Here is a 23,213-nt window from a genome sequence, read left to right on the forward strand (position 1 = left end):
ATGACCAGAGGGATGTCAAATCTGAGTGGGAGTTCATTAAATAATTTGATTAGATGTACTTAATTATCATGAACTTAGTCTAAAAACCTTTGCAAAATGTCTTGTAGATCAAATGGCCAACGCTCATGTCAACCTCAACTTCAACGCGTTCCTAGAGAAAACCAAGCTGAAAGATGATGGCAACAACTATACAGACTGGGTCCGGAACCTGAGGATCATCCTCATAGCTGCCAAGAAAGCATATGTCCTAGAAGCACCGCTAGGTGAAGCACCCATCCTAGAGAACCAAGACGTTATGAACGCTTGGCAGTCACGTGCTGATGATTACTCCCTCATTCAGTGCGGCATGCTTTACAGCTTAGAACCGGAGCTCCAAAAGCGTTTTGAGCAACACGGAGCATATGAGATGTTCGAAAAGCTGAAAATGGTTTTCCAAGCTCATGCCCGGGTCGAGAGATATGAAGTCTCCGACAAGTTCTACAGTTGTAAGATGGAGGAAAATAGTTCTGTCGGTAAGCACATACTCAAAATGTCTGGGTTGCACAACCGCTTGTCCTAGCTGTACATTAACCTCCCAGACGAGGCGGTCATTAACAGAATCCTTCAGTCGCTCCCACCTAGCTACAAGAGCTTTGTGATGAACTACAATATGCAGGGGATGGTGAAAACTATTCCTGAAGTATTTTCAATGCTGAAATCAGCGGAGGTGGAAATCAAAAAGGAACATCAAGTGTTGATGGTCAATAAAACCACTAGTTTCAAGAAAGGCAAGGGTAAGAAGAACTTCAAGAAGGACGGCAAGGGACTTGTCGCGCCCGGTAAGCCAGTTGCCGGGAAGAAGCCAAAGAATGGACCCAAGCATGAGACTGAGTGCTTTTATTGCAAAGGGAAGGGTCACTGGAAACGGAACTGCCCCAAATACTTAGCGGACAAGAAGGCCGGCAACACTAAAGGTATATGTGATATACATGTAATTGATGTGTACCTTACCAGTACTCGTAGTAGCTCCTGGGTATTTGATACCGGTGCGGTTGCTCATATTTGTAACTTAAAGCAGGAGCTGCGGAATAAGCTGAGGCTGGCGAAGGATGAGGTGACGATGCGTGTCGGGAATGGTTCCAAGGTCGATGTGATCGCCGTCGGCATGCTACCTCTACATTTACCTACAGGATTAGTTTTAAACCTCAATAATTGTTATTTAGTGCCAGCTTTGAGCATGAACATTGTATCTGGATCTCGTTTAATACGAGATGGCTACTCATTTAAATCCGAGAATAATGGTTGTTCTATTTATTTGAGAGATATGTTTTATGGTCATGCACCGCTGGTCAATGGTTTATTCTTAATGAATCTCGAACGTGATGTTACACATATTCATAGTGTGAATACCAAAAGATGTAAGATTGATAATGATAGTCCCACATATCTGTGCCACTGCCGCCTTGGTCATATTGGCGTCAAATGCATGAAGAAGCTCCATACAAATGGACTTTTGCAGTCTCTTAATTTCGAATCATTTGACACGTGCGAACCATGCCTCATGGGTAAAATTACCAAGACCTCGTTCTCCGGAACAATGGAGCGAGCAACCAACTTATTGGAAATTACACATACTGATGTGTGCGGTCCAATGAGCGTTGAGGCTCGTGGTGGCTATCGTTATGTTCTCACTCTCATTGATGACTTAAGTAGATATGGGTATGTCTACTTTATTAAACACAAGTCTGAGACCTTTGAAAAGTTCAAGGAATTTCAGAATGAGGTAGAGAATAAACGTGACCGAAAAATAAAGTTCTTACGATCAGATCGTGGAGGAGAATATTTAAGTCACAAATTTGGTATGCACTTAAGGAAATGTGGAATTGTTTCACAACTCACGCCGCCTGGAACACCTCAGCGTAACGGTGTGTCCGATCGCTGTAATCGCACTTTATTGGATATGGTGATGTCTATGATGTCTCTTACCGATTTACCGCTATCATTTTGGGGATACGCTTTAGATACAGCTACGTTCACTTTAAATAGGGCACCGTCTAAATCCGTTGAGATGACACAGTATGAATTATGGTTTGGGAAGAAACCTAAGCTGTCGTTTCTAAAAGTTTGGGGATGCGATGCTTATGTCAAGAAACTTCAACCTGAAAAGCTCGAACCCAAGTCAGAAAAATGCGTATTCATAGGATACCCTAAGGAAACCATTGGGTATACCTTCTACCTTAGATCCGAAGGCAAGATCTTTGTTGCCAAGAACGGGTCCTTTCTGGATAAAGAGTTTCTCTCGAAAGAAGTGGGAGGAAAGTAGAACTCGATGAAGTACAACCTCTTGAACCGGAAAGTAGTGCAGCTCAGGAAGATGTTCCTGTGGTGCCTACACCGACTAGAGAGGAAATTAATGATGATGATCAAGGTACTTCGGATCAAGTTGCTACTGAACTTCATAGGTCCACAAGGACACGTTCCACACCAGAGTGGTATGGCAACCCTGTCCTGGAAATCATGTTGTTAGACAACGGTGAACCTTCAAACTATGACGAAGCGATGGCGGGCCCAGATTCCAACAAATGGCTTGAAGCCATGCAAGCCGAGATAGGATCCATGTATGAAAACAAAGTATGGACTTTGACAGACTTGCCTGATGATCGGTGAGCGATAGAAAATAAATGGATCTTTAAGAAGAAGACGGACGCGGATGGTAATGTTACCATCTATAAAGCTCGACTTGTCGCTAAGGGTTATCGGCAAGTTCAAGGGGTTGACTATGATGAGACTTTCTCTCCCGTAGCGAAGCTGAAGTCCGTCTAAATCATGTTAGCTATTTCCGCATACTATGATTATGAGATATGACAAATGGACGTCAAAACGGCATTCCTTAATGGCTATCTTAAGGAAGAACTGTATATGATGCAGCCGGAAGGTTTTGTCAATCCTGAGAATGCTAACAAGGTATGCAAGCTCTAGCGATCCATTTATGGGCTGGTGCAAGCATCTCGGAGTTGGAACATTCGCTTTGATGAGATGATCAAAGCGTTTGGGTTTATGCAGACTTATGGAGAAGCCTGCATTTACAAGAAAGTGAGTGGGAGCTCTGTAGCATTTCTCATATTATATGTAGATGACATACTTTTGATGGGAAATGATATAGAACTTTTGGACAGCATTAAGGCCTACTTGAATAAGTGTTTTTCGATGAAGGACCTTGGAGAAGCTGCTTACATATTAGGCATCAAGATCTATAGGGATAGATCAAGACGCCTCATAGGTATTTCACAAAGCACATACCTTGATAAGATATTGAAGAAGTTCAAATGGATCAGTCCAAGAAGGGGTTCTTGCCTGTGTTGCAAGGTGTGAGATTGAGCTCGGCTCAATGCCCGACCACGGCAGAAGATAGAGAAAAGATGAGTGTCATCCCCTATACCTCGGCCATAGGGTCTATTATGTATGCCATGCTGTGTACCAGACCTGATGTAAACCTTGCCGTAAGTTTGGTAGGAAGGTACCAAAGTAATCCCGGCATGGAACACTGGACAGTGGTCAAGAATATCCCGAAGTACCTGAAAAGGACTAAGGACATGTTTCTCGTTTATGGAGGTGACGAAGAGCTCGTCGTAAAGGGTTACGTCGACGCTAGCTTTGACCCAGATCTCGATGACTCTAAGTCACAAACCGGATACGTGTATATTTTGAATGGTGGGGCAGTAAGCTAGTGCAGTTGCAAGCAAATCGTCGTGGCGGGATCTACATGTGAAGCGGAGTACATGGCAGCCTCGGAGGCAGTGCATGAAAGAGTTCATCACTGACCTAGGAGTCATACCCAATGCGTTGGGGCCGATCACTCTCTTCTGTGACAATACTGGAGCTATTGCCCTTGCCAAGGAGCCCAGGTTTCACAAGAAGACCAGGCACATCAAGCATCGCTTCAACTCCATTCGTGAAAATGTTCAAGATGGAGACATAGATATTTGCAAAGTACATACGGATCTGAATGTCGCAGATCCGTTGACTAAACCTCTTCCGCGAGCAAAACATGATCAACACCAGGACTCTATGGGTGTTCAATTCATCACAATGTAACTAGATTATTGACTCTAGTGCAAGTGGGAGACTGTTGGAAATATGCCCTAGAGGCAATAATAAAATGATTATTATTATATTTCCTTGTTCATGATAATTGTCTATTATTCATGCTATAATTGTGTTATCCAGAAATCGTAATACATGTGTGAATACATAGACCACAACATGTCCCTAGTGAGCCTCTAGTTGACTAGCTCGTTGATCAACAGATAGTCATGGTTTCCTGACTATGGACATTGGATGTCATTGATAACAGGATCACATCATTAGGAGAATGATCTGATGGACAAGACCCAATCCTAAGCATAGCACAAGATCGTGTAGTTCGTTTGCTAGAGCTTTTCCAATGTCAAGTATCATTTCCTTAGACCATGAGATCGTGTAACTCCCGGATACCGTAGTAGTGCTTTGGGTGTACCAAACGTCACAACGTAACTGGGTGACTATAAAGGTATACTACGGGTATCCCCGAAAGTATCTGTTGGGTTGACATGGATCGAGACTGGGATTTGTCACTCCGTATGACGGAGAGGTATCTCTGGGCCCACTCGGTAATGCATCATCATAATGAGCTCATCGTGACCAAGTGTTTGGTCACGGGATCATGCATTACAGTATGAGTAAAGTGACTTGTCGGTAACGAGATTGAACGAGGTATTGGGATACCGACGATCGAATCTCGGGCAAGTAACGTACCGATTGACAAAGGGAATTGTATACGGGATTACCTGAATCCTCGACATCGTGGTTCATTCGATGAGATCATCATGGAACATGTGGGAGCCAACATGGGTATCCAGATCCTTCCCCCTCTCCCTCTCCTTCCTTCCCCCTCTTCCCCTCTTGGTGGAATCCTACTAGGACTAGTAGTCCTAGTAGGACTCCCCTCTTGTGGCGCGCCTACAGAGGCCGGCCGGCCTGCCCCCTTCCTCGTTTATACATAGGGGCAGGGGGCACCCTAGAACACACAAGTTGATTGTTTAGCCATGTGCGGTGCCCCCTCCATAGATTTCCACCTCGGTCATATCGTCATAGTGCTTAGGCGAAGCCCTGCGCCGGTAACTTCATCATCACCCTCACAACGCTGTCGTGCTGACGAAACTCTCCCTTGACCTCAGCTGGATCTAGAGTTCGTGGGACGTCACCGAGCTGAACGTGTGCAGATCGTGGAGGTGCCGTACCTTCGGTGCTAGGATCGGTCAGATCGTGAGGACATACGACTACATCAACCGCATTGTCATAACGCTTCCGATTTTGGTCTACGAGGGTACGTAGACAACACTCGCCCCTCTCGTTGTTATGCATCACCTAGAGATAGATCTTGCATGTTCATAGGATTTTTTTGAAATTACTGCGTTCCCCAACAGTGGCATCCGAGCCAGGTCTATGCGTAGATGTTATATACACGAGTAGAACACAAAGAGTTGTGGGTGATAATTGTCATACTGCTTACCAGCATGTCATACTTTGATTCAGCGGTATTGTTGGATGAAGCGGCTCAGACTGACATTACGCGTACGCTTACGCGAGACTAGTTCTACCGACATGCTTCGCACATAGGTGGCTGGTGAGTGTCTATTTCTCCAACTTTAGTTGAATCGAGTGTGGCTATGCCTGATCCTTGTTGAACGTTAAAACAACACACTTGACGAAAAATCATTGTGGTTTTGATGCGTAGGTAAGAACGGTTCTTGCTAGAAGCCCGTAGCAACCACATAAAACTTGCAACAACAAAGTAGAGGATGTCTAACTTGTTTTTGCAGGGCTTGTTGTGATGTGATATGGTCAAGGCATGACGTGATATAATTTGTTGTATGAGATGATCATGTTTTGTAACAAAGTTATCGGCAACTGGCAGGAGCCATATGGTTGTCGCTTTATTGTATGCAATGCAATCGCCATGTAATTGTTTTACTTTATCACTAAGTGGTAGCGATAGTCGTAGTAACAATAGTTGGCGAGATGACAATGATGCTATGATGGAGATCAAGGTGTCGCGCTGGTGACGTTGGAGATCATGACGATGCTTCGATGATGGAGATCATGACCACAAGATGATGACGGCCATATCATGTCACATATTTTGGTTGCATGTGATGTTTATCCTTTATGCATCTTATTTTGCTTAGAACATCGGTAGTATTATAAGATGATCCCTTACTAAATTTTAAGGTACAAGTGTTCTCCCTGAGTATTCACCATTGCTACAGTTCATCGTGCCGAGACACCATGTGAGGATCGGGTGTGATAAGCTCTAAGTTCACATACAACGGGTGCAAGCTAGTTTTGCACATGCAGAATACTCGGGTTAAACTTGACAAGCCTGGCATATGCAGATATGGCCTCGGAATACTGAGACCAAAAGGTCAAGCGTGAATCATATAGTAGATATGATCAACATAGTGATGTTCACCATTGAAAACTACTCCATCTCACGTGATGATCGGACATGGTTTAGTTGATTTGGATCACGTGATCACTTAGATTATTAGAGGGATGTCTATCTAAGTGGGAGTTCTTAAGTAATAGGATTAATTGAACTTTAATTTACCATGAACTTAGTACTTGATAGTATTTTGCATGTCTATGTTGTTTTATATCAATGGCCCGTGCTACCGTTCCTTTGAATTTCAATGCGTTCCTAGAGAAAGCTAAGTTGAAAGATGATGGCATTAACTACACAGACTGGGTCCGTACCTTGAGGATTATCCTCATTGCTGCATAGAAGAATTACGTCCTGGAAGCACCGTTGGGTGCCAAGCCTGCTGCAGATGCTACTGATGAAGTTAAGAACGTCTGGCAGAGCAAAGCAGACAACTACTCGATAGTTCAGTGTGCCATGCTTTATGACTTAGAATCGGGACTTCAAAGATGTTTTGAACGTCATGGAGCATATGAGATGTTCCTAGAGTTGAAGTTAATATTTCAAGCAAATGCCCGAGTTGAGAGATATTAAGTCTCCAACAAGTTCTACAGCTGCAAAATGGAGGAGAATAGTTCTGTCAGTGAACACATACTCAGAATGTCTAGGTACCATAACCACTTGACTCAACTGGGAGTTGATCTTCCAGTTGATTGTGTCATTGATAGAGTTCTTCAATCACTGCCACCAAGCTATAAAGGCTTCGTGATGAACTATAATATGCAAGGGATGAACAAGACTATTCCCGAGCTCTTCGCGATGCTAAAAGTTGTGGAGGTAGAAATCAAAAAGGAGCATCAAGTTTTGATGGTCACCAAGGCCACTAGTTTCAAGAAAAAGGGCAAAGGGAAGAAGGGGAACTTCAAGAATAACGGAAAAAAGGTTGTTGCTCAAGAGAAGAAACCCAAGTCTGGACCTAAGCCTGAAACTGACTGCTTCTACTGCAAAGGGACTGGTCACTAGAAGCGGAACTATCCCAAGTATTTGGCGGATAAGAAGGATGGCAAAGTGAAAGGTATATTTGATATACATGTTATTGATGTGTACTTAACTAATGCTCGCAGTAGCACCTGGGTATTTGATACTAGTTATGTTGCTCATATTTGCAACTCGAAACAGGGGCTACGGATTAAGCGAATATTGGCTAAGGACGAGGTGACGATGCACGTGGGAAATGGTTCCAAAGTCGATGTGATCGCGGTCGGCACGCTACCTCTACATCTACCATCGGGATTAGTTTTAGACCTAAATAATTGTTATTTGGTGCCAGCGTCGACCATGAACATTATATCTGGATCTTGTTTAATGCGAGACGGTTATTTATTTAAATCAAAGAATAATGGTTGTTCTATTTATATGAGTATATCTTTTATGGTCATGCACCCCTGCTGAGTGGTCTATTTTTATTGAGTGGATATTTAAATTTACCTGCCGGCAAGTAGATAAAAAGGGGTGAAAAAACATATGTGGCGGCGGCCTAGCTAATCTGTCAAACTAGCCCAACTAGCTAGCCATCGTGCTTCACTGATGTACTCGGCAAGAAAGGTGGTCTTTCGTGATTTGATGACTTATTTACTTACTTCGGCGCTACGACCGAGGAGGACCCAGAAAACACGCGGTAGGGCGTCCCACGTCAGGAACAATATATGCGTGCACCACCCGGGAGGACCCCAAAACCGCGAGGTAGGGTGTGCCACGTCTCGGCACGGAGGAAAAATGTGCATGTAAAAATATACTCGATAGTAGTGATACACATATTGATAGTGTTGAAGCCAAAAGATTTAAGTTTAATAATGATAATGCAACTTATTTGTGGCACTGCCATTTGGGTCATATCAGTGTAAAGCACATGAAGAAACTCCATGCTGATGGGCTTTTGGAATCACTTAATTATGAATCACTTGGTTCTTGCGAACCGTGCTGAGGGAGTTCCGGACTAGGGGGTGTCCGGATAGCCGAACTATCATCATCGGCCGGACTCCAAGACTATGAAGATACAAGATTGAAGACTTCGTCCCGTGTCCGGATGGGACTTTCCTTGGCGTGGAAGGCAAGCTTGGTGATACGGATATGTAGATCTCCTACCTTTGTAACCGACTCTGTGTAACCCTAGCCCTCTCCGGTGTCTATATAAACCGGATGGCTTTAGTCCATAGGACGAACAACAATCATACCATAGGCTAGCTTCTAGGGTTTAGCCTCCTTGATCTCGTGGTAGATCTACTCTTGTAACCCACATCATCAATATTAATCAAGCAGGACGTAGGGTTTTACCTCCATCAAGAGGGCCCGAACCTGGGTAAAAACATCGTGTCCCTCGTCTCCTGTTACCATCCGCCTAGACGCATAGTTCGGGACCCCCTACCCGAGATCCGCCGGTTTTGACACCGACATTGGTGCTTTCATTGAGAGTTCCTCTGTGTCGTCACCGATAGGCTCGATGGCTTCTTCGATCATCAACGACGATGCAGTCCAGGGTGAGACCTTCCTCCCCGGATAGATCTTCGTATTCGGCGGCTTCGCACTGCGGGCTGATTCGCTTGGCCAGCTGGAGCAGATCGAAGGCTACGCCCCTGGCCGTTAGGTCAGATTTGGAAGTTTGAACTTCACGGCTGACACCCGCGGGGACTTGATCCTCGACGGATTTGAGCCACAGCCGAGCATGCCGTACTGTCACGATGGGCATGATTTAGCTCTGCAGCCGAACAGTACCCTGGAGGCCGCACTCAAACCCGCTCCGATCTTCGACTGGGAGCCGGCTGCGCAGACCAAGGATGGATGGCTAGACACCACCTCGGGGGCTGCAACCTCTACGGCGATAGAGCCGAACACTGATCTTGTCCCCCATGAAGCTCGTGACTCCGAGGTGCCGGACTCCTTGCCAGACTCCGGACCTCCCGCGTCCCCTCCAGTCGAATCCGATTGGGCGCCGATCATGGAGTTCACTGCGGCGGACATCTTTCAACACTCACCTTTTGGCGACATCTTGAGTTTGCTAAGGTACCTCTCGTTATCAGGAGAGGCCTGGCCGGACTGCGGCCAGGACGGTTGGGATGCGGACGACGAAGAAATTTAGAGCCCACCCACCACCCACTTGGTAGCCACTATCGACGATCTAACCGACATGCTAGATTACGACTCTGAGGACATCGACGGTATGGACGACGATGCCAGAGACGACCAAGAACCAGCGCCCACCGGGCACTGGAAAACCACCTCTTCATACGACATATACATGGTGGATATCCCAAAAGATGGGAACGGCGAAGGAATAGTGGAGGATGACCCCTCCAAGAAACAGCCCAAGCGCCGGCGTCAGCGGCGCCGCTCTAAATCCCGCCATAGCAAGAATGAGGATTCCGGCACCGGAGACAATAATACACCGGATTCCGCCAAAGACAACCCACTCCAGCAAGATCCAGCATAGGAGGAGGGGGACGCCAGCCCTCACGAGAGAGCGGCCGAAGAAGAGGTAGAGGACTATATGCCTCCCTCCGGAGACGAGGCAAGCCTCGACGACGACGAATTCATCGTGCCTGAGGATCCCGTCGAACAGGAGCATTTCAAACGCAGGCTTATGGCCACGGCAAACAGCCTCAAGAAAAAGCAGCAGCAGCTTAGAGATGATCAAGATCTGCTAGCCGACAGATGGACCGAAGTCCTCGCGGCCGAAGAGCAGGAACTCGAACGCCCCTCCAAAAGCTACCCCAAACGTAAGCTGCTCCCCCGATTAGAGGTGGAGGCATATGATCCCGCTTCACCAGGAGACAATACGGCTGATCGACCACCCCGTGGTCGCGACAGATAGGCCTCAAGGCCCTTCACTAGACCCGTACCCCGGCATCGCTCGAAAAGCACAAGGCCACAGGGGAACACTCCGGACCTGCGAGACATATTGGAGGATAAGGCAAGACAATCAAGATCGATCTATGGATCACGTGGGCGCCCCACGATACATGACGATCATCGTCACCCCGGACACAGTAAGTCCGACCGGGCCGAACACAACAGACAAAGCTCTTTTGAGCTCCGTCGCGATATCGCCCAGTACAGAGGCGCCGCACAATCACTGTGCTTCACAGATGAGGTAATGGATCATCAAATCCCAGAAGGGTTTAAACACGTCAATATTGAATCTTATGATGGCACAACAGACCCCGCGGTCTGGATCGAGGACTATCTCCTCCACATCCACATGGCCCGCGGAGACGATCTCCACGCCATCAAATATCTCCCACTCAAACTTAAAGGACCAGCCCGGCACTGGCTTAATAGCTTGCCAGCAGAGTCAATCGGGAGTTGGGAGGACCTGGAAGCCGCATTCCTCGATAACTTCCAAGGCACGTATGTGCGACCACCAGATGCAGATGACCTAAGCCACATAATTCAGCAGCCAGACGAATCAGCCAGACAATTCTGGACACGGTTCTTAACCAAGAAAAACCAAATTGTCAACTGTCCGGATGCCGAGGCCCTCACGGCCTTCAAGCATAACATCCGCGACGAGTGGCTTGCCCGGCACCTAGGACGGGAAAAGCCAAAATCCATGGCAGCCCTTACATCACTCATGACCCGCTTCTGTGTGGGTGAGGACAGCTGGCTAGCACGCAGCAACAACCTCAACAAAAATTCTGGCAGTCCGGATATCAAGGACCGTAGTGGCAGGTCGCGTCGCTACAAAAACAAACGCCGCATTAACGGCGATAACAGTGAGGATACGGCAGTCAATGCCGGATTCAGAGGCTCTAAACCCGGTCAACGGAAAAAGCCATTCAAAAGAACAACTCAGGGTCCGCCCAATTTGGACCAAATTCTCGATCGCTTGTGCCAAATACATGGCACCCCTGAAAAGCCAGCTAACCACACCAATAGGGACTGTTGGGTGTTCAAGCAGGCAGGCAAGTTAATTGCCGAAAATAGCGACAAGGGGCTACATAGCGACGACGAGGAAGAGACCCGACCGCCGAACAATAGAGGACAGAAGGGTTTCCCCCCACAGGTGCGGACCATGAATGCCACGCACATACCCAAAAGGGAGCGGAAGCATGCACTCAGGGATGTATACGCGATGGAGCCAGTTGCCCCGAAGTTCAATCCATGGTCCTCTTGCCCGATCACCTTTGACCGAAGGGACCACCCCACCAGCATTCGCCATGGTGGGTTCGCTGCATTGGTTCTAGACCCAATCATCGATGGATTTCATCTCACCAGAGTCCTGATGGACGGTGGCAGCAACCTAAACCTGCTTTATCAGGACACGGTGCGCAAAATGGGCATAGACCCCTCAAGGATTAAACCTACCAAAACGACCTTTAAAGGCGTCATACCAGGTGTAGAAACCAATTGTACAGGCTCAGTTACACTGGAAGTGGTCTTCGGATCCCCGGATAACTTCCGAAGGGAGGAGTTAATCTTCGACATAGTCCCGTTCCGCAGCGGCTATCATGCCTTGCTCGGACGTACCGCGTTCGCAAAGTTCAACGCGGTTCCGCACTACGCATACCTCAAGCTCAAGATGCCAGGCCCTAGAGGAGTCATCACGGTCAACAGAAACACTGAACGCTCCCTCTGAACGGAGGAACATACAGCGGCTCTCGCGGCAGAAGAACAAAGCAGCCTTTTAAGGCAACTCTCGAGTCCGGCTGCTAAGCGGCCGGACACAGCTAAGCGTGCCCGGAGTAACCTACAACACGACCACCTGGCACGTTCCGAGCACGCGTAACAGTGCGGCCCCAACCCCAGCCCCTGTAAAACATTAAGACAGACCCTTTGCGTGCTCCATTACGCTCTGAAGATACCATGGGCATGGGGCAAGGGGCTCGACCACGATAAGCCCAAACTGCGGCTCAACCGCACCAGGGGCTCTTAAGTGTGCCGTTTCTTTTTCTTTTCCTTTTTACCCACAGGACTCCGTTCGTCAGAGGCCCTGTCCGGCAGCAGACATGCCGAACCCACGATACAACAGCCAGGGAAGGAGAAAGGCTACAACGAAAATCCAGGTGGTCTCCATTATGAGCATTAAATCTGTTTTATGCATTATTCCGTAGCCTACCCCTGGAGGGGGACATGTTAAACAGTCCCATCCCTTGCTTACCGCACCACTTGTATCGTTCTGCACTTACAGCAGTTTTTATTTGAATAAAGCAATGCAGCACATTTTTGCTTCTAATTGCATTTCTTTCTTACACATATGTTCATCTATGACATGTTGCATCCGTACGTTTTGGTACGGCTAAATACACCAGGGGCTTATGTTTCCCGCGTTATGGTGTGATAAGTCCGAACACTTTCACAAGTGCGGCACCCCGAACTTATAGCATTATATGCATCAGCTCCGAATCATGTTCTTGGGTCAATAGTTGGGTTTGCCCGGCTCCCATGTTTTGGTACCTTATGTTCCGTTTTATCGGCTAAGGTAGCACTGGGAGAACCACTGCGATTGCGCCCCAGTTGAGCTGGGTTAACGCCTCAGTGGAGAAAGCTAAAACTGACCGTCATGATGAGGCGAGAGCTGGTCGCTGTTCGAGAGGTTCTTTGCGAGTCCCTAAAGACTTATGCCGCTTCGAGCGAGGAGCCGGATTCTGTCCGGTCAAGGCGTGGATAGCGCCCCAAATTCGGCCTTCCGAAAACTAGGGGCTTCGCCGAAATTTAAAATTATAGAATTCTATGGCTAAGTGAGAGTGTTCAAGCATTATAAGTCCGGTTGCCTTGTTTGTTGTGTTGAGCGCCTCCCTAGATGGACCCAAAAATGGGAACAAGAGCGCTCGAGTTTATCCCAAACACCCCAGCACTCGTGGCATGGGGGCTGAAGCCGACAACTTGCCATCTCTCAGATTTGATAAACAGCCGCACAGAAGGTAATATTTTAAATTAACAAGCGTTGCTTAACGCATATGAACCAAGTTTTCACCGCACAGGATAACAAAATGCGAGTCTACTCAAATACTACATCTTTGGAGCACTCACCCGCAATAGTGCGGGCGCCCTTCAGCACACTCCTATAATACATCTCGGGCGTGCGATGCTCCTTGCCCTCTGGTGGGGGGTAAGTCACAAGCTTCTGGGCATCCATCTTGCCCCAGTGCACCTTTGCGCGGGCAAGGGCTCGACGCGCACCCTCGATACAGGCGGAGTGCTTGATAACTTCAACCCACGGGCACGCGTCCACCAGCCGCCGCACCAGGCTGAAGTAGCTCCCAGGCATAGCCTCCTTAGGCCACAGCCAAACTATGAGGCCCTTCATGGCCTGTTCGGCCGCCTTGTGGAGCTCGACCAGCTGCTTCAGCTGGTTGCTTAGGGGCACCGGATGTCCGGCCTCAGCATACTGAGACCAGAAGACCTTCTCCGTTGAGCTCCCCTCCTCGGCCCGGTAGAATGCGGCAGCATCGGACACGCTGCGGGGAAGATCTGCGAATGCTCCTGGAGAGCTCCGAATTCGGGTAAGCAACAGGTAATTAACACTCACATGCTTACTTTGCATGAAAAATGCCTTACCCGCTGCTATTTTCTTCACCGCCTCTATCTCCTGGAGGGCCTTGTAGTCTTCGGCCTTAGCGGCTTTGGCACTCTCAAGAGCCATTGCAAGCTCAAACTCTTGAGTCTTCGAGTCACGCTCCAGGCTCTCGTGTTTCTTCACGAGATCCTGGAGCTCTTGCTGTACCTCCGCCACCTGCGCCTCCTATTTCTCTCGCTCGGTGCGCTCCACAGCCGCATTACGTTCGGCCGCGGCCACCGCCTCCTTCAGGGTCGCCACCTCGTTAGTGGCCCCTGTAATACCCCAGTTATCCTTGTCATTTTTCTTGCAACCAAATCCTTTTCTGTAAGGTACAATTTTTATAAGGTATTACTCACCTTCTTTTTCCTCGAGCTGCTTCTTGGCATGGCCGAGCTCGTTCTCGGACCGCTCGAGGTTTTCCTTCAAAGTTTTGACCTCCGCAGTCAGTGCGGCAGAGGTCAGCAGCACAACCTGCAATCCCATATTGACATATTTTCATGACTCCTGCGTTTATCTTTCTAAAGATCCTCAGTCCGGCTTTTCTTTCCGAACACCGAACCGAGCATCAGGGACTACTGTCTATGCGGTACCATTTTACATATATTGAAATTCTTACCTCAAAGCCTGTTAGAAGGCTGTTGCAGGCTTCGGTCAGCCCACTCTTGGTGAGTTGAACCTTCTGAATCACCACACTCATAACAATGCGGTGTTCCTCTTTGATGGAGGCGCTGTTGAGCGCCTCCAGCAAATTATCCGGCACCTCCGGTTGGACGGAGGCAGCCGGTGTCGCGGTCTTGCCCTTCTTCTGAAGGGGTCGCCCGCCGGACTCCGGAGCCACTATGGGTTCCGGGGCTGAGTCCGGTGCAAAGTCCGGGAGGTTGTCCTGCGACACCTCCGGGGCCCTCTCCTCCTGGTGGGTCCCTTCCTGGGATCCCACCTCGGCATCGTCTGCATCACGGGGGGTGGAGGCGGTCGGAAGAGAATCCATATCCGACGCCCCTAAGGACCCGCTCGACGAAGTGGGGAGATCATCCTTAGGTGGACTGCAGGGTTGTATGCGGCATTAGAAAGACATAATGTGGCGGAAAACGAAAACCTTGAAGTTATTCGGGAGTCCGGATACTTACGATCTCACCAGAGGCTTGGCCCTTGGAGGCCAGTCCTCGTCGTCGTCACTGGCGTTGGCGGAACAGTCCGGGGGAAGAGTTTTTCCCCTCTTGGACCCTTTGGCCTCCCTTGTTGGGGAGGCCTTCCTTTTCTTCCCTCCCCCCGCTGGGGGAGAGGCTTTCTTCTTCTGCTCCTCGCCTTGGTGGGAGGAGTCGGCCTCGGATTCATCATCCGATAGCACCTGAAAACGGGAACTCTTCCGAGTCCCAGTGGCCTTCTTCTTAGCCTTCTTCTCCGGCACCACGTGGGGTGCCGGAGCCAGCAGCCCCGTTAGGCGGGCGTCAGCTGGGTCCTTTGGCAATGGGGCCGGACAGATAGCCTGTGCGGCCTTCTTCAGCCAGTCCTGTCAAAGGAAAGGGAGTTTAGATCCCGCATAGAGTCAAACTATGAATAACAAGCGTCCCGTAAAGGACAATATCACTTACCTCATCAGCTAGACGCTGCGAGCTGAATCCGCGATCTTCGGTAGCGGATGCGGGAGCCTCGGCGCCCTTGAGCAGCACCTTCCATACATCTTCGTACATAGTGTCAAAGAGCCCATTCAAAGTCTGGTGCTGCGCCGGATCGAACTCTCACATATTGAAGCCCCGTCGTTGGCACGGGAGAATCTGGCGGATGAGCATGACCTGGACTACGTTGACAAGCTTGAGCTTCTTGTCCACCAGCTTTTGGACGCAGGCTTGGAGTCCGGTCAGCTCCTCCGGATCGCCCCAAATCCGGCCGCTCTCTTTCCAGGAGGTGAGCCGTGTGGGGATGCCAGATCTGAATTCAGGGGCCGCTGCCCATTCGGGATCACGCGGCTCGGTGATGTAGAACCCCCCCGATTGCCACCCCTTGATGGTTTCCACAAAGGTGCCCTCCAGCCACGTAACGTGGGACATCCTACCCACTATGGCGCCTCCGCACTCCGCTTGGTTGCCCTTCACAACCTTCGGCTTGACACTGAAGGTCTTGAGCCACAAGCCGAAGTGGGGCTGGATGCAGAGGAAGGCCTCGCACACGACGATAAACGCCGAGATGTTGAGAATAAAATTCGGGGCCAGATCATGGAAATCTAGGCCGTAGTAGAACATGAGCCCCCGGACAAAGGGATGAAGTGGGAAGCCTAGTCCGCGGAGGAAATGGGGAAGGAATACTACCCTCTCATGGGGCCTAGGGGTGGGGATGAGCTCTCCCTCTTCGGGGAGCCGATGCGCGATGTCGCTGGACAAGTATCCGGCGCTGCGCAGCTTCTGGATATGCCCCTCTGTGACGGAGGAGGCCATCCACTTGCCTCCCGCTCCGGACATATTTGGTGAAGGTTGAGGTGAGATGTGCGGGCTTGGGCGCTAGAGCTCGAGTTCGCAGAGATGGATAAACCAAGGAGGAAGAAGGCGCAGGTAAAAAGGTTGGATCTTTATCCCCTTATATGGGCGGACAGAAACACGCGTCCCCACCGGCCTGGTAAAACTCGCTTATCCCCCAAGTGTCGCGATTGATGGCGCGGTTGGGTTACCCACGTCCGTATTGATGGGAATCCCGGAATAAGGGGAACACGATCTCTGCTTCAACAAGACGTGCCAAGGAAACCGCCTCGCTAAACGCGCTGAGATGGAACAATAAAAACAATTTGAAGGCTTGGTAGTGGTGTGACGTTACGACACAAAATACGTCAGCAGATTGAACTTGTGTAATATTATTCTCTCTACGGTTGTATGTGGAATTTATTTTGCAGAGCCGGACACTATCCTGGTGTTCACAATCTTCTATAAATTATTCGGAGGAGGAACCCGCCTTGCAATGCTGAAGACAACATGCGCGCCGGACTCATCGTCATTGAAGCCTGGTTCAGGGGCTACAGAGGGAGTTCCAGACTAGGGGGTGTCCGGATAGCCGAACTATCATCATCGGCCGGACTCCAAGACTATGAAGATACAAGATTGAAGACTTCGTCCCGTGTCCGGATGGGACTTTCCTTGGCGTGGAAGGCAAGCTTGGCGATACGAATATGTAGATCTCTTACCTTTGTAATCGACTCTGTGTAACCCTAGCCCTCTCCGGTGTCTATATAAACTGGATGGCTTTAGTCCATAGGACGAACAACAATCATACCATAGGCTAGCTTCTAGGGTTTAGCCTCCTTGATCTCATGGTAGATCTACTCTTGTAACCCACATCATCAATATTAATCAAGCAGGACGTAGGGTTTTACCTCCATCAAGAGGGCCCGAACCTGGGTAAAAACATCGTGTCCCTCGTCTCCTGTTACCATCCGCCTAGACGCACAGTTCGGGGCCCCCTACCCGAGATCCGCCGGTTTTGACACCGACACGTGCCTTATGGGCAAGATGACTAAAACTCCGTTCTCCGGAACAATGGAACGAGCTACTGGCTTGTTGGAAATAATACATACCGATGTATGCGGTCCAATGAGTATTGAGGCTCGTGGTGGGTATCGTTATTTTCTTACCTTCACAGATGATTTAAGCATATATGGTTATAAGTACTTAATGAAGCATAAGTCTGAAACATTTGAAAAGTTCAAAGAATTTCAGAGTGAAGTGGAAAATCCTCGTAACAAGAAAATAAAGTTTCTATGATCTGATCGTGGAGGAGAATATTTGACTTACGAGTTTGGTCTTCATTTGAAACAACATGGGATAGTTTCACAACTAATGCCACCTGGAACACCATAGCAAAATGGTGTGTCCGAACGTCGTAACCGTATTTTATTGGATATGGTACGATCTATGATGTCTCTTACTGATTTACCGCTATCATTTTTGGGTTATTCTTTAGAGACGGATGCATTCACTTTAAATAGGGTACCATCACAATCCGTTGAGACGACGCCTTATGAACTGTGGTTTGGCAAGAAACCAAAGTTGTCGTTTCTTAAATTTTGGGGCTGCGATGCTTATGTGAAAAAGCTTCAACCTGATAAGCTCGAACCCAAATTAGAGAAGTGCGTCTTCATAGGATACCCAAAGGAAACTGTTGGTTACACCTTCTATCACAAATCCGAAGGCAAAATCTTTGTTGCTAAGAATGGATCCTTTCTAGAGAAGGAGTTTTTCTTGAAAGAAGTGAGTGGGAGGAAAGTAGAACTTGATGAGGTAATTGTACCTTCTCCCTTATTGGAAAGTAGTTCATCACATAAATCAGTTCACGTGATTCCTACACCAATTAGTGAGGAAGCTAATGATGACGATCATGAAGCTTCAGATCAAGTTACTGCTGAACCTCGTAGGTCTTCCAGAGTAAGATCTGCACCAGCGTGGTACGGTAATCCTGTTCTAGAAGTTATGTTACTAGACCATGGTGAACCTACGAACTATGAGGAAGCGATGATGAGCCCAGATTCCATGAAATGGCTTGAAGCCATGAAATCTGAGATGGGATCCATGTATGAGAACAAAGTGTGGACTTTGGTGGACTTTCCCGATGATCGGCAATCCATAGAAAATAAATGGATCTTTAAGAAGAAGACCGATCCAGACGGTAATGTTACTATTTACAAAGCTCGACTTGTTGCGAAAGGTTTTCGACAAGTTCAAGGAGTTGACTACGATGAGACTTTCTCACCCATAGCGATGCTTAAGTCTGTCCGAATCATGTTAGCAATTGCTGCATTTTATGATTATGAAATTTGGCAAATGGATGTCAAAACTGCATTCCTGAATGGATTTCTGAAAAAAGAGTTGTATATGATACAACTGGAAGGTTTTGTCGATCCAAAGGGTACTAACAAAGTGTGCAAGCTCCAGCGATCCATTTATGGATTGGTGCAAGCCTCTCGGAGTTGGAATAAACGCTTTGATAGTGTGATCAAAGAATATGGTTCTATAAAAACTTTTGGAGAAGCCTGTATTTACAAGAAAGTGATGGGAGCTCCGTAGCATTTCTAATCTTATATGTAGATGACATATTGTTAATTGGAAATGATATAGAATTTCTGGATAGCATAAAGGGATACCTGAATAAGAGTTTTTCTATGAAAGACCTCGGAGAAGCTGCTTACATATTGGGCATCAAGATCTATAGAGATAGATCAAGACGCTTAATTGGACATTCACAAAGCATGTACCTTGATAAAGTTTTGAAGAACTTCAAAATGGATCAGTCAAAGAAAGGGTTCTTGCCTGTATTACAAGGTGTGAAGTTGAGTCAGACTCAATGCCCGACCACTGCAGAACATAGAGAGAAAACAAAGGTCATTCCCTATGCTTCAGCCATAGGTTCTATCATGTATGCAATGCTGTGTACCAGACCATGATGTATGTCTTGCTATAAGCATAGCAGGAAGGTACCAAAGTAATCTTGGAGTGGAGCTCTGGACAGCGGTCAAGAACATCCTGAAATACCTAAAAAGGACTAAGGATAAGTTTCTCGTTTATGGAGGTGAAAAAGAGCTCCTCGTAAACGATTACATCGATGCAAGCTTTGACACTGATCTGGATGACTCTAAGTCACAAACCGGATACGTATTTTTATTGAATGGAGGAGCTATCAGTTGGTGCAGTTCCAAGCAGAGCTTCATGCCTAGATCTATGTGTGAAGCGGAGTACATTGCTGCTTCGGAAGCAGCAAATGAATGAGTTTGGACGAAGGAGTTCATAAACGATCTATGTGTCAGACCTAGTGCATCGGGTCTAATGAATATATTTTGTGACAATACTCGTGCAATTGCCTTGGCTAACGAATCCAGATTTCCCAAGAGAACCAAGCACATCAAGAGAGCCTTCAATTCCATCTGTCATCAAGTGTCAAAAGGGGACATAGAGATTTGCAAGATACACATGGATCTGAATGTAGCAGACCCGTTGACTAAGCCTCTTCCACGAGCAAAATATGATCAGCACCAAAGCTCCATGGGTGTTAGAATTATTACTATGTAATCTAGATTATTGAATCTAGTGCAAGTGGGAGACTGAAGGAAATATGCCCTAGAGGCAATAATAAAGTTATTATTTATTTCCTTAATTCATGATAAATGTTTATTATTCATGCTAGAATTGTATTAAACTGGAAACTTAGTACATGTGTGAATACATAGACAAAACATATAGTCCCTAGTATGCCTCTACTTGACTAGCTCGTCAACTAAAGATGGTTATGTTTCCTAACCATAGACATGTGTTGTCATTTGATGAACGGGATCACATCATTAGGAGAATGATGTGATGGACATGACCCATCCGTTAGCTTAGCATTATGATCGTGTTAGTTTCATTGCTACTGCTTTCTTCATGACTTATACAAGTTCCTCAGACTATGAGATTATGCAACTCCCGAATACCGGAGGAACACTTTGTGTGCTACCAAACATCACAACGTAAATGGGTGATTATAAAGGTGCTCTACAGGTGTCTCTGAAGGTGTTTATTGCGTTGGCATAGATTGAGATTAGGATTTGTCACTCCGTGCTTCGGAGAGGTATCTCTGGGCCCTCTCAGTAATACTTATCACTATAAGCCTTGCAAGCATTGTGACTAATGAGTTAGTTGCGGGATGAAGTATTACGGAACGAGTAAACAGACTTGCCGGTAACAAGATTGAACTAGGTATTGAGATACCAACGATCGAATCTCGGGAAAGTAACATACCGATGACAAAGGGAACAACATATTTTGTTATGCGGTTTGACCGATAAAGATCTTCGTATAATATGTAGGAACCAATATGAGCATCTAGGTTCTGCTATTGGTTATTGACCGGAGACGTGTCTCGGTCATGTCTACATAGTTCTCGAACCCGTAGGGTCCGCACGCTTAACGTTCGATGATGATTGGTATTATGAGTTTATGTGATATGATGTACCAAAGATTGTTCGGAGTCCCGGATATGATGACCAACATGACGAGGAGTCTCGAAATGGTCGAGACATAAAGATTGATATATTGGACGACTATATTCGGAAAGCGGAAGTGTTTCGGAGAAGCTTCGGATAAAACCGGAGTGCCGGACGGTTATCGGAACCCCCGGGAGAACTAATGGGCCTAGATGGGCCTTAGTGGAGAGAGAGAGAGGGGCGGCCAGGGTAGGCCGCACGCCCCCTCCCCTTGAGTCCGAATAGGACAAGGAAGGGGGGCGGCGCCCCCTTTTCCTTCCCCCTCTCCCTCTCCTTCCTTCCCCATCTCCCCCTCTTTGTGGAATCCTACTAGGACTAGTAGTCCTAGTAGGACTCCCCTCTTGGGGCGCGCCTACAAGGGCCGGTCGGCCTCCCCCCTTTCTCCTTTATATACGGGGGCAGGGGGCACCCTAGAACACACAAGTTGATTGTTTTGCCGTGTTCAGTGCCCACCTCCATAGATTTCCACCTCGGTCATATCGTCGTAGTGCTTAGGCGAAGCCCTGCGCCGGTAACTTCATCATCGTCGTCACCGCGTCGTCGTGCCGATGAAACTCTCCCTCGACCTCAGCTGGATCTAGAGTTCATGGGACGTCACCGAGTTGAATGTGTGCAGATCACGGAGGTGCCGTACCTTCGGTGCTAGGATCGGTCGGATCGTGAAGACGTATGACTACATCAACCGCATTGTCATAACGCTTCCACTTTCAGTCTACGAGGATACGTAGACAACACTCTCCCCACTACTAGGAAAACGCCTGCTAGTGGCGCACCAGTTTTGCTTACTAATGTAGCACTACTGGTGCGCCACTAGCACCACGCCATTAGAATTAAATACTAATGGCGCACCGCTGGTGCGCCATTAGTATCTAGTATACTAATGACACACCACGCAGTGCGCCATTAGTATAGACCAACGTGCGCCATTAGTATGCCTCCCAGGGGGGCATATGTACCCATGTGCTTTGGCATACTAATGGCGCACTAGGGTGTGATGCGCCATTAGTGTCCTTTCTGCAGTGCGCCATTAGTGTGCTGAGTGGTGCGCCATTAGTATGAATATTAGGTATTTTTTTCTTTTCTGATATTTGCACAGGTTACAAAACATGTTACTGCACATAATATAGAGAGCACAACATATAAACATCAGATTTATCGAATACAATAGAAGATTAGTCTCCGAATACAATTCATCATATTAGTCTCCGAATTTCAAATACTGAACAAAGTTTGAACATTACAAGTCTCGAAACCAAGAGTAGCGAGTTTGTCTTCACATTACAAGTCATATCGATCATCTAAACTACCATCACATAGAAGAGAGCTGCGGTCATCATGATGAGCATAATCGCGATGAAACTGGTCTTCATTCAGTTCCTCCAACGCTCCCTCCTCTTTCCCGCTAGATAGCGCGTGTATCTAACTTCTGCCTCCGCCCTAGTGGTGTACCCTTTGTAACTGTTACCGCTAAAACGGTGAACCTGTCTCCGACACTCCTCCCAGTTGTCGTAGACTCCGGGAACCTTACCCTTGTACACAACATATGACGGCATCTCTATGCACTAGCCAAACAAAATGTTAGTAACAATTCACAGACAATACATAAGCAATATATGAAGTATGCAACAAAAGGAATGGAAGAGAAAAGCAACACATTAATAGCACGATTAATGGTCCTACTAATAAATAGCATCGAGTACATATAAGTTGAACGACTGTCCAAACCAAAGAGACATACAAGTTCATTAAAGTTTATATTACAACATGAGCCAATCGACATTTCAGATAGCATCACTACTTTCGACTCGACTCAGGGGACCGGAGCATGGATGGAGCGGCCGTCTTTCGTGATGGTCCTGAAATCGCGGGCACTGTCAGCCTGCATTTGTAGCGTTGTTTCAATCTCGCTGTTGGATGGTTGAGATCTGAGGTAGAACTGCCCCGAGGTACGAAGGACATCTTGATGGATGATTTCCGCAAACTCCAACTGGATGCGAAAGAATTCTTGTCTGATGTCCGCGTCCTGGATTGCCGACAAGCGTGTGGCCCAATCTTTGAGATTATCTGGTAGCAGAAGGTGCTTATGGTCCCGTACGATCGCCTGCATGTGATGGAGGGTGTAGTAGGCATCCTTCTGACTGCCAGGCGGCTGCTTGACGCAGGGGAACATCGTATTGTGGGTGAACACGTGCTTGCCGTACCTACGAACTAGCCTCTTGAAG

This window comes from Triticum dicoccoides, chromosome 7B (genome assembly GCF_002162155.2).
Source record: "Triticum dicoccoides isolate Atlit2015 ecotype Zavitan chromosome 7B, WEW_v2.0, whole genome shotgun sequence".
In the NCBI taxonomy this organism is placed as follows: domain Eukaryota; kingdom Viridiplantae; phylum Streptophyta; class Magnoliopsida; order Poales; family Poaceae; genus Triticum; species Triticum dicoccoides.